Here is a 12,300-nt window from a genome sequence, read left to right as displayed (position 1 = left end):
CCTCAAGAACACGAGAGAGAGAGATCAAACACATAGCTACTGGTATATACCCTCGGCCGCGAGGGTGAACTACTCCCTCCTCGTCATGGAGAGCGTCGGGATGATGAAGATGGCCACCGGTGATGGATCCCCCCCCCTCCGGAAGGGTGCCGGAACAGGGTCCCGATTGGTTTTTGGTGGCTACAGAGGCTTGCGGCGGCGGAACTCCCGGTTTATTCTGTTCCCCGAAGGTTTTAGGGTATATGGATATATATAGGCAAAAGAAGTCGGTCAGGGGAGCCACGAGGGGGCCACGAGGGTGGAGGGTGCGCCCAGGGGGGTGGGCGCGCCCCCTGCCTCGTGCTCTCCTCATTGATTCCCTGACGTGCACTCCAAGTCCCCTGGATTGCTTCCGTTCCAAAAATAATTCTCCCAAAGGTTTCATTCCGTTTGGACTCCGTTTGATATTCCTTTTCTGCGAAACACTGAAACAAGGGAAAAAACAGAAACTGGCACTGGGCTCTGGGTTAATAGGTTAGTCCCAAAAGTAATATAAAAGTGCATAATAAAGCCCATAAACATCCAAGATGGATAATATAATAGCATGAATACTTCATAAATTATAGATACGTTGGAGACGTATCACTCCCTACAAGCGTCGTCCAGAGGTCTCAACAAACTCTGACTTAACTTATCCCGGGGCCGGTCTTTTTCAACAACCTCTTAATCCTTCCGATTCAAATTATCAAGGAATGTCTCATTCCTCCTCTGGCGACTCAACGGGGACTGATGTCCCGGCCTTCAAACATGTGCCTGGATAAGACTGCCAAGCTTTTGCTTTCAATTATATACCCAATTGTTGTATTAACCTCATCTTGCGTTCATTCACAGGGCTATGGCAAAGCCCAGCAAGAAAATGAAGGTGACAAAAACTGCGGAGAACCCCTCTGAGCCGGAGCAGCAATCAGCAGAGACCTCTCACCATGCCCCTGAAGCCACAGCCAATGTACTGCCACTGGTTGATCACAACGTTGATGTAAACCAGACGTATATTGATTCGGCCGCAAACAAGCCGCCAAGTCCCATTAAACCGCCAAGCCCCATTAAGCCTATTGAAGAAAAGGCTGATGATGTTACCATCAATGGGCATGGTTATACGGCACCAGGCAACCCCACTGTCTTGGCAAAGCCCAGTGCCAAGGAAGAAGTTGTTGTTGCTGACAAAAACAAATGGTCAATCAACTTGGAAAGTTATGCCCAATTCAGCGCCAAAGAGATCCGCTCTGGGTACTTGAACCGCCTTCACACAAGCCGTGATTTTGAAGCCGGCTTAGTGAATTTGATGAAGGAGCGCTTTGAGGTAAACACTACAGCTCTCTTTTCATGAATATACTTCCATTAGCCGCCAAGTTTACTCGACATGATAAAATGGAATGTGATGTAGACTTTAAATAGCTTTATAGATCAAATCCAGTAGCCTCCAAGTCCCGTTTATACTTTCAAGATAAACCGAGACTTCCAATAGTAATACTCCAACTTTGCATATGTAGCTCCCAAGGGCCGGCTTAATCTATCAAGATGAGTCAGGACTTCGGATAATAATGATTCAATTTCAGCTATAGCCCCAAGGGTCGGCTTAATCTGTAAGATAAGCCGGGTCTCATTACCATATGTGTCCATAAAATTCAAGCATATAGCCCCCATGAACCGGCTATAGCCACCATACCTTAACCGGGTCATCATAAAACTATCTTACAAAAAGAGCAATATGCATTAGCCCCCAAGTGCCAAGTAAAATACTTGTATTGTGCTTGGGACTTTTTAAATAAGATGACTTTAACCCGGTTATTGTTTATATCCTGCATGCTGAACTTACTGTCAAAGACTCCCAAGTTGCCGATCTTCAAGAAAATATAAAGTCTCAGCAATCTGAAACCTCCAAGGCCAAAGCCGAGTTGACCACTGCTTTGGCAGATATGGAAAAGATGAAAAAAGACTTCAAGGCTGACCAGGCAGGCTGGGAGATAGAGAAATCAGCTCTGTTGAAAAGACCAGAGGATGCCGAAGCGGCTCTTAAGCCAGTGGCTGAAGAGCTCGCCAGTTTAAAACATCAAGTAAATACCATGACTGCAGCCATCTTCGGTAAGTAACGTCATCTCAACTTGTTACTACCAATGCATTGTAGTCACTATTCATCCGCCTTATAGATTTTCTTGATAATGCAGGCTCCAGAATCGCCCACCTTGGCTCAGATATGCGCAAGAAATTGAAAGCAACCTACACCCTAGTAGAGCAACTGTATACTGGCGCGCAATGAGCCATTTGCATAGTTGCGCATAAGAAAAAACCTCCAACCCTCATCAAGCACACATTAGAGAAGCTATCTATGCTGCCCTTGCAGATCGAGGAACTTAAGAAATCAGCTGCAAGAGCCGGTGCACTCACTGCGCTAACCCGGGCTAAAGCATGGCAAGCAGATCTTGACCCGGAAGACATGGCTAATGGCTGCCCCAGCATAAAAGAGGACGGGTCTCCCTTCAGCGTAGAGGACTTCGCTTCAATAGCAAGGGAAATGCATCCTCTAGCAAGCAAGCTAGCTGAAGATACCGATCTGTCATATTATCAGTCAGTTTACGACGCTGACAACAAGAAGGTCAAGGCGCCAATCCATGGTTCACAGGACCTTACTCCTCCAATCCGTAAGCACACTTTTTCTCCTGACCTTGACCCATCAACACTTATAATTAGCAATGAGGCTATATTCAGAGCTTTGACTGGGATCAACTAGGCGACCTCTGACTTCTAGCCAATGCGTGAAGAGGAGGAGGATGAACCGGCACTGGATGACCCACAACCCTCAACTCGCCAAGGCCAAGACGAGTGATCCGCAGGCCGACTTAGCATCTGCCAACTATGATACCTTGCAGAAACACTAATACTTTTGGGCCATCTACTACCTTGTAATAGGCTAGCTTTTAAACAATTATCAGTCATGCCATCGTGCATGTTGATCTTCATAACACTTGAGGAGCTGTTTTGATCTTCTCTGATTATCCAATGTTTATGCTCATACTCATTATCGACTTCATTTAAGCATGATGTCATAAACCCTGCATACAAACAGAGCACAAGTGCCTTGGCGGTTTACCACAAGGCGGGTCAACATGTCCCGTATAACAAACCACTGGTGACTGTAATGTCCATAACCAGTGTAGGTTTACCAAAACCTTGTAGAATCATAAAAAATAAATATCATACCTATGATATTTATGTATATTGCCGCCTTACCATGCCATATGAAGTAAGGGTAATACCCAGACTCAGAGCGCAATGCGCTATGCAATTTTTCACACTATCGGCTTACAACGCCAGCGACAGCAAATGATAGTATCCCAAATCTTTAGAGTGTAAAACTCCAAACATATGATCATCATACCCTGGCGACTTAATGTCCAAAGCCAGGCCAGGCACTGGATATTTATCAAATAAAGATCAAGGCATCATGGCCTGAATCGAATTTCAACCATATATCAATATGGCACAAACGCAAATCATCAAAAAGATTCAAAGGCAAAAAGAAAATATAAGATCAAGGCATTCAAAGGCTGCCAAGCCTCAACATCAAGAAGGCCCGGTCCTGATGGGGGGCAGGGGGGCGCCCGCCCCGGGCCCCTGAAAGGGAGGGGCCCCCACCCAGGGATATGTGTGTTGTAGGCCTGCTGTGGCGTGGACTGAAAAATGTGTATTTTGGCCCAAGTTAATGGGTACACACAATTATAATGCATGTCCAGGCCTTGCAGAGTAGATAGGAGCGATCGTTTGTCTCAAAAAAAGAGATAGGAGCGATCGTGGATCGATTCCGTGGCTAGTGACGCATCAGTTATGATCTCGCGGATGTCGGCGGCTACCACAGGATGCTTTGCTGCCCTTTCGCTGGTCACGCCGCAGCCTCGCCCTGATCATCGTCTCCTCCTCCTTTTAGGCGTCATGACCACGAGAAACAGTTGACCGGCAGGCAACGAGGGATGCCAATCGCGCATACGGCTGCAAACAGCTTCAGCCAAAGATGCCCATCACTGGTCCCTCCACCAAGAGATTAGAAGCTGATTCTTGAACAGGTACCCATGCCCTAGCGATTTTTCCATTGCAATTACTAAAAAATATGAACGATAATCAATATTTAGTTTTCATCGCTGAAATAGGTAATTGATGATAGATCGATTAGGTATTAGGGATAGATCTGATCGAGGTTTGTCATTACTAGTTGAACGTGAATCAATAAGATTTTATCGAGGTATTTTTATAGATGTGCTCTAATTTCCAATTACTAAGGGCACGTCCAAGACATAGGTCTTTGTACGATGCTTACGGGAAATACATAAAAATTAACAGTTACAACATCTGTCTAAAAGTCTCTACCTCCGGTGCTAATTGCAATGTATTGATGCTTTTCCGATTAGATTGGATAGTGTTTGTTCTCTGCAAGAGCAGATGCAAGTGGTCATCAATGAAAAGAAAGCGGTCCGTGATTTTCTGGAGGGCGCTGGATTTGGCAGCGCTTCAAATTTTTCATCCTCGTCTGTAATTTCTGTGAGATTTAATCTTGGGATCAAATGAAAGCGGGGGGAATGGCCAGGAAATCGGTTTTGGTGACATGCTCTAAGGGGCCCCGAGCTTAAGCTTCGCCCCGGGCCCCTAAAATCTTAGGACCGGCCCTGACATCAAGTGCTATTCAAGAGCTGCACAGCCACTAAGTTACTCCTTAATTCAAACCTGTAAGCCGGGCCTCACATGACCAAATCGTTGTTTTAACTTTGACAAGTTCGGGGTGTTTAAAAGATTAACTGTCAAGAGTACAGCGAGTCATTCCAGGATTACCTGGTCGGAGTGGCAGGCATACAACGGCAGGATAACTCGGATTTTTGGTGAATACACCTGGCGTCCAAGCCTATTACAAGAGACAACAAAGCTTTTGTTCATTTAACAAGAAGCCCCCAAGTATTTGTAATCAAGGCGTACTAGCCGGATCAAAAGGGTAATCATAGCTATGCTCAATGAGCAGGAAGCCCCCAAGTGACCTTATGAAGTAACAATAAACACTCAAATTCTCAGAAATGAAACACCAGAGGCCCTGAATCATCAGGGATGCCGGCTTTATTATACTAATTATAATATATACATTGGTAAAAGTATGTACATCACAAGAGTCGGTGGCTCAGGTGTAATAAGGCCGAAGATGAGCAATATTCCACGGCCGGTGGGTCTCCTCCTCCGACGTGCATGAGTCCTTGTGGTCTCGAACATCGATAAGGTAGTATGACCCATTGTTCAGTTTTTTGTTGACCACAAAAGGCCCTTCCCAAGGTGTGGATAACTTGTGCATGTTAGTTTGATCCTAGATGAGCCGGAGCACCAAATCTCCTTCTTGAAAGGTCATGGTCTTAACCCGGCAGCTGTGATAACGACGCAGATCTTGCTGGTAAATCGCAGAACGAGCCGCCGCAAGGTCACGCTCTTCATCCAACAGGTCAATAGCATCCTGACGTGCTTTCTCATTATCAACTTCAACATAAGCCGCCACACGGGGCGAGTCGTGACGTATGTCACTAGGGAGAACCGCCTCTGCTCTGTAAATCATGAAGAGTTAAAGTAACGAGAAGAAACATAACATATTCTGCTGGGGGCTCAGCACAACACACCCCTCAAATAAAACTAAGCACACCTGAAATTAAACTAAGCAACTAATCCGGTAGACACTGCATTAGAACCACCATGAGCAATGACACTGCCACCTTACTTGGAGTCCTCGTCCACGTCCTCGACTTCGTCCTTGTCCCTCTTCCTCTTGGCCGATACTTCTTTGCTTGAACCACACACTTGGCTCTTGCTCTTCATCCAATCCTTGTAGATATTGAAACAAAGGTAGCCATCCATTGCATCATAGTTGATGTGGTCTATATCTAGTACATTCCACTACCATGCACGATGAAACGTGTGCGGAGGTTTCTTCAGTTTACCGTATGAAGGATGAACCATGGCTCTTGCCAGGGTCAGCATTGAAGGCTGATCACGGGAGGGCACCAGCCCATTCTTCTGGAGGTTGAAGGGGTTGCCTACAATGAGGCCTATCCGACCCAGGACTGTTCTATCGTTTGTAAAGTCTACAGTAATGAATTTGACTAAGCCGCCCTGGAGGAAGTTCTTAAATTCCTCGCACTCAATGTCGGCATGGCATATGTCGTAGACCAAGCATAAGTCATGCACGCAAACCTGGATCACAGTGGGCATCATCTTCTCTTCCTCCTTTAGATTCTTCTCTTTGTCCAGGCTTGTGCTGTACTCAACATCTAGCCCAGTGACCCACTCATCATTTGAGTTTTCGAACATGCGTCTCAAGCGAGCAAGGCATCCTTTCACCGCCGCGGAAGAACGTGTGTAGATGATGTCGAACACATCGCCGGTGATGGTTCTAACCTTGTACTCACCGCTGATCATGGAGATTTGGGACGCCATGGATTTGGGAGAAGGGTGAGGATTAGTGGAACTGCCGTAATGTGAAAGGACGGGATGACTAGGAGCGAACTGCCGTAATGTTAAAGGACGTCCGGGGATGAGTAGGAGCGAACTGCCAGCGGTTTTCCGATTATAAAAATGCTGAGTCGGGCATGCGTACGGCAGGGTAGTGGCTTGCCTGGTGGATAAATGGATTCATGCACAGTACTATGGGGGCCCAATTAGATGTCATTTCTACTCGATGCCCAATTAAATGGTTTTTGATGTCATGTCAAGCGTTGGGAAAATTACAGGTGATACAAAGCTTTCCATTCTCCCATGATACGGGCTTCCGAGAGCCCTTGGATCTGAGATCGAACGGTTGCATGGCGTGATTCTAGACCTATGGGTGAATATCCTATCTTGGAGGGTTATTCTGCAAATTTTCAGCAAGTTAGCATGCGACCATTCGATCTCAGATCCAAGGGCTGCCAGCAGCCCGTATCATGGCCGCGCCTACCACGACCGTCGCCTCGCTCGCACGGTCGCGCCCTTGGAGATTTAACACGGTGCGTTAGGCTATCTCATGTTGGCATGTCATACATAGTCATCACTTAGTCACTCATACTACAACAAGGTTAGCTATAAGGTTGGCTATAAGAGTATTTTTTTACTTCTCTCTATCTCTTTCTTCGTAGTATTTATTGCATTTGCCAAGGAGTGACATCTTTCAATGAAATGGTGCTTAGATGAGGTGCTAAGGGCATTAAATAGCTTAGCAATCAAGTCCCCAATGAATAGGTGCTTAGTTTTTTGTTGCCAAGTTTGCTTCATTAAATTAGCTATAGACTCAAAATTGTCTTTTCACCTAGGTACACGCGCTTAGCACCGTTTCTTCCTTGAGTCACCAAACTAGTCTCTCTCTTCTTAATTAACTTGCCACATCAGACTTTATGCCTATGTGGCAGGCTTAGCACCTGTAGGAGCAAGTAAGTACAATAGTGGGGTATAAGCCCGCTTTACATGGCATTTTTGCATATGTGGAGGAAAGAGGCAAGGAAAAAGTGGAGGAGTGGGCTCTCATGCAAGAGCCAGCCTCTACATGGTGGAGCATTGGGAGAGGCACCTGTATGGAGGTGGTCAGGAATCGGGAGACTCACGCCGGTCGTAGCGCCATAGTTAAAATGATAATGGCAAGTCAAATCATGGGGCCCCACCTGTCCAGCAGTAACTCGCTGTCAGATCACACAGCCCTACGTTTGCAGCAGCCTACTCCCTTATCTTCTCGCGTCTCTGTCGAACCGATTAGGCGGAACTGCCCCGCCTACCGCACAGGAGAAGCCCCGCCCTCGACTTTTAAATAGTACAGTATACTAATTTTGTATCCATGGATTGCGCCATGGAGCGAAGCCTCAAGAAAATGGCGGTACACATGTACGGAGTATACAGCATGCCCGTCGCGTTCGCGTCGCACCCCAGACGGTCGGTCGGTCTGGCATGCCGCTCTTCGAATGGAACGCGCGTCATATTGTGTTTGCACACACATGTGGGACCGCAATTGAGAACCGACCATAGGCACACTCCCCGGCCCCGCAAGTCGGGTGAGTAAATAGAAGAGAGATATGAGCGATAGTACTAGAGAAGTGTTGTACATACATTGGTGCCTGGAGGATCCCTGCAAGACACGGAAGATCAGTTTGTCCATGCATGTGACTAGACTCCGGTAGACACGCCTGGATTGGCTATCGTCTACATATCGTGCATGCTGTGTTGTACAGGGCTGTAGTTCTGGTGAGAAATCTAAAAAAGGTTTCTTGTCATCTCGCAAAATTAGGTGTCATGTGCTTCAGATCACTACGAGGGATAAACAGCGACAACTGAGTTCCTCCAAGGGGCTAGTCATTTGGGGCACATGCACGAAGACTACTCGGCTGCCATCTAGGTCAAGCCGGCTATGCTAATTAGGACATCTATCGATGACCCCTTTTCTACGAGTTTATCTTTAATTTGAGCTTTGATCCTCGTCTAGTTTGTCCGTCGGGATTCATGTTGTCTCCTTTGGGAAGTGAGGTTATGATTTCTTGTCTCCTTTGGGCAGTGCTATATGTTATAATCCGGTGCTTCAGATCAAAATGACAACAACTGCGCCTCCGGGGCAAGTGCTTGAAGACTTCTCGATAGTCATTGACGAGGTCAAGCCGGCTCCGGTAGACAAAATAAAACTAGTACTCCACTATATAGGTAGGAGCCTCCGCGCTTGCTTGCTAGTGTGCTCTCTTCACAATGTCTCGTCCTCTCCAGATCTAAACATGATAGCAGTGGCCACACACTCTCTCTCTCCTCACCACTGGTCACAGATCCAGCCGGATTCTCTCCATCGGGGAAGGTGAGAAGGTGCAACGTTCACGCGATCGTCCTCGGCGACGGCTCTTACCCACTGCTGGCGCGTCCCGATCACCGTGCCTTGCCATTCTCTCCCAAGCACCGCTAGCTAGGGAGGGCCTCCGACCCCTTCTTCCTCGCTGCCGTAGTGTGGGCGGATCCGGCCTCCCGCCGCCCACCTAGCGACATCCCGGCGACCCTCAGGTATAACTTCCTTCGAAACCGGCCTTGCTCTACTTCCCGATCTCCTGGTGTTGCTGCATTTGTATCTTTTACTATTTCTCAGGCCCCCTCGTAGATAGGATCGATCAGTTGTTCAAAAACCACCTAAATTTTTACTGTTAAGAGGTAAAACTAGTTCATGCACTCGAATCTAGTACTACTTGGTTAAAAAAAGGAAGAAAGGGGGTGGGGGTGGGGGAAGATTTGTTACCTGAATCTAGGACTTGGTCGAAAGGGGAAATAATGGGGGTGAAAAGTAGCAGAGACTGGCTATCCAACTGGTCTCCAGGTCTAATAGGGAAATAAAGGGAAACACAGTACAAACTCAATATAAACCCGATCTATTGGTTGAAAAAGGAAAGAAAGTGGGGACTGAGGGACAAGTCAACAGAGTAAGTCTAGCACTAGATTTGCTAGCCTCACACAGTATAAGGTGGCTATACCAAACAAAAATGGGACCAACCCAGATATCCTGTTCTGATGTTTGTTACCCCGAGCCACTCTTATGTAATACCACTGGTAAAATGTAGCAGTTGCACTGTTAAAAGTAAGGACACGTTAAACCAATGTTGTTTTCAATGTAATGCCTCCAGTAATATGAATCAATGGCACTTTTTTTCATGTCCTGCTAAATTTCCCATTAAGATAAGTTGCTTCTTTTCGTTAGAAATGCAACTGTCCTGGTCCGCCTACTCTCCCGTGCCCAAATACCGACTCTGTAGTAGCTGTTAATGTAATGTTGCTGGTAAAATGAAGCAATGACACCATTAAAGTAATGTCGTATTTAACGGTTGTCATAGTTAATCCTAATGCCCACACTAATATCTAGCAATGCTGCTACTTTAGAAATTGCTACTGTAGTTGTAGGATTGCCATTTAGATAAGGAACATGCTTCTTTTCATTTGATGCAGGTTTCATCACTTGTTAGTCTCCCTCCTTTCCACCTTTTTTGTGCAAACAGAGATATACATTTCACGCTTGATCTTAGTTGAACTGCACAAATGATATCCAAATTATACTTGAACATTCCAGGAGCTTCGCAACCAACCTTGATGTTGCTCAATTTAATTGCAACCAATGAAGAAGAAGATCTGTGGGTTTCGTTTTCTGATGGAAATGGAACCGGGGCTGGAGCCCTTTTCTTAAAAAAGAAGAAGAAGAAGTTGATCCATGTTGGTGACTGGTGTCATCCCTTCTACGATGGCGTTGACTGTAGATATGGTTCCCATCACGAGGTATGTTCCTTTTTGGTCTGATCGTTTGCCAAAGATCCTGCATGTTGAGTCTGCTCTTGTGCTACTGTTTTGGCACTGCCATGATAAAGCAGTAATGTTATTATTTTGCACATTAATCTAGTGGCACTATTAATTTGAGGCAATGTTTTGGCACCGCTAGTGCCACAGATTTTTTTTATATATCGAAAGAGGGGGTTTCCTCCGATTTCATTAAAGAAACCCAACCATAGAGAACCATTATCCGACAACATCTCAGTGTAAACGGGCAGTTATGCAACTACTACTAGAACGGACTGAGTACTAGCAGGAGACAAGTTTGCCACATAAGCTAGGCAGGTAGGGGGATGCAGCACCAGCTCGACCAAGTTTGGATTACAACCCAAATGCTACCAACGAAACATCAGGGGGGAAGATAGGGACTAAAAGAGCCAGCTTCAACATCCCTGTCTAAGCACCCCCGGCTTCCATCCTGGCGACGCACGGTACACCTCGTTTGCCACCTGCTCGACCCTAGTGTGACTGATAAAATGAAGTAATAATACCGTTAAAATAGAGTGAGTGTCCTCTCTATCATTTCATTTCCATTGTAGATAAAGAAAGTGCTTCTGTTTGTTAGTATATGTTTCATACACTAGTCCCATTGTTAATGTTTAAGCATTTCTGCAAACGTGGGTGCTTAATTTTAGTTGATCTGCACAAAAATAGAGATTGGAATGTCTCAAGGCCCCTCTTTGTACTACCGCTGTACACTGATGTTCATCACTGGTAGAAGGTGTATCGGGGAGACTTGGGTCGATTTCTAGTATGAGGCATACCGTATGAGGCGTCGCAGGGCCCATCTCGCCCTCACAGCATGGATACTATGATACTATCACAATATTTTCTTCCATTTATTAGTGTATGTTACATCAACTAGTGCCACTATAATGTAATCACGCTTTTTCATTATATGTGCAAACAGGGTTATTCAGCTGCATTTTGGTGGAACTGCACAAATGTACAGATGGAACCGGCATATATGCAGAGTGCGAGGTGTGCCAAGTAAAAATTACCGACACCAACCATGCTCCATGCACGCATTGGCATCCACCACCACCAGTGGGATGTGTGGCGCTCTCTGTGGACTGATCTTTCTCGTCAGCAAATCCTCTAACCAAATACTAGTAGCTTATATTGGCAGTTTTCTAGGGAGTACTCTTTTCCGAAAGAAGCACCAATCTATTTTTCTTTATTTGTACACAGTGTCACAACTTTGACCCAAAGGTCCAGAGCTATTTTAGGGTGATTGACGTAGTACTCGGAGACTGATTGTAAGCATGATTTTCATTAGTTGTCACACTGATTGTAAGCATGAGCAGATAGAAGATTAGGTTAGTGTGAAGCTTACCTTAAACCCAAACGCCGCCGTTGAAACGAGGCGAGCACCGAGGGAACCATGGAGAACAGCGGGGAAGCGATGTCGCACCATCCGGCCTCCTCTTGCGGTGGGAGAACGGATACTCCTGTGGCTCCGGCTGGCTCTGCACCCTCACGAACGGCACACCGTACTCGATCGATTCGTTATCCTCTAGGTGCTCGACCTTCGACCTGTACGCCCACCACCTCCGCCTGACTTTTGCCTTGGGCGAATCTGTCTGCTCCATCACCCAGAGGAGATACTCGATGAACTCGAAGGACTGCAGCGTGACTGCCGCCGAGGAGTACATCGCCGCCCTCATCGCCGTCGTCTCGCTCTTTCGCATACATTGCCACATGGCCCTCACTGTCCTCGAAATCTCCCACTTATTGTCAAACCAAGTAAGGATCTCCTTCAACCTGGCTAACTTTGCCTGGTCGCCGCCGTCGATCTGCCTAATTCTCTGCTGCATCCTCTCCATAGATGTCCTTCTGAGTGGTCCGGTGCTAGCATTGGAAGATGGGAGGAGAGATGGTGGTCTTGCAATAGAGAAGAGGGAGAGGCGAGACGGTGGTTTTGGAATGGAGATGATG

This window comes from Aegilops tauschii, chromosome 2 (genome assembly GCF_002575655.3).
Source record: "Aegilops tauschii subsp. strangulata cultivar AL8/78 chromosome 2, Aet v6.0, whole genome shotgun sequence".
Taxonomy (NCBI): Eukaryota; Viridiplantae; Streptophyta; class Magnoliopsida; order Poales; family Poaceae; genus Aegilops; species Aegilops tauschii.
Note: the sequence above shows the minus strand (reverse complement) of the source record.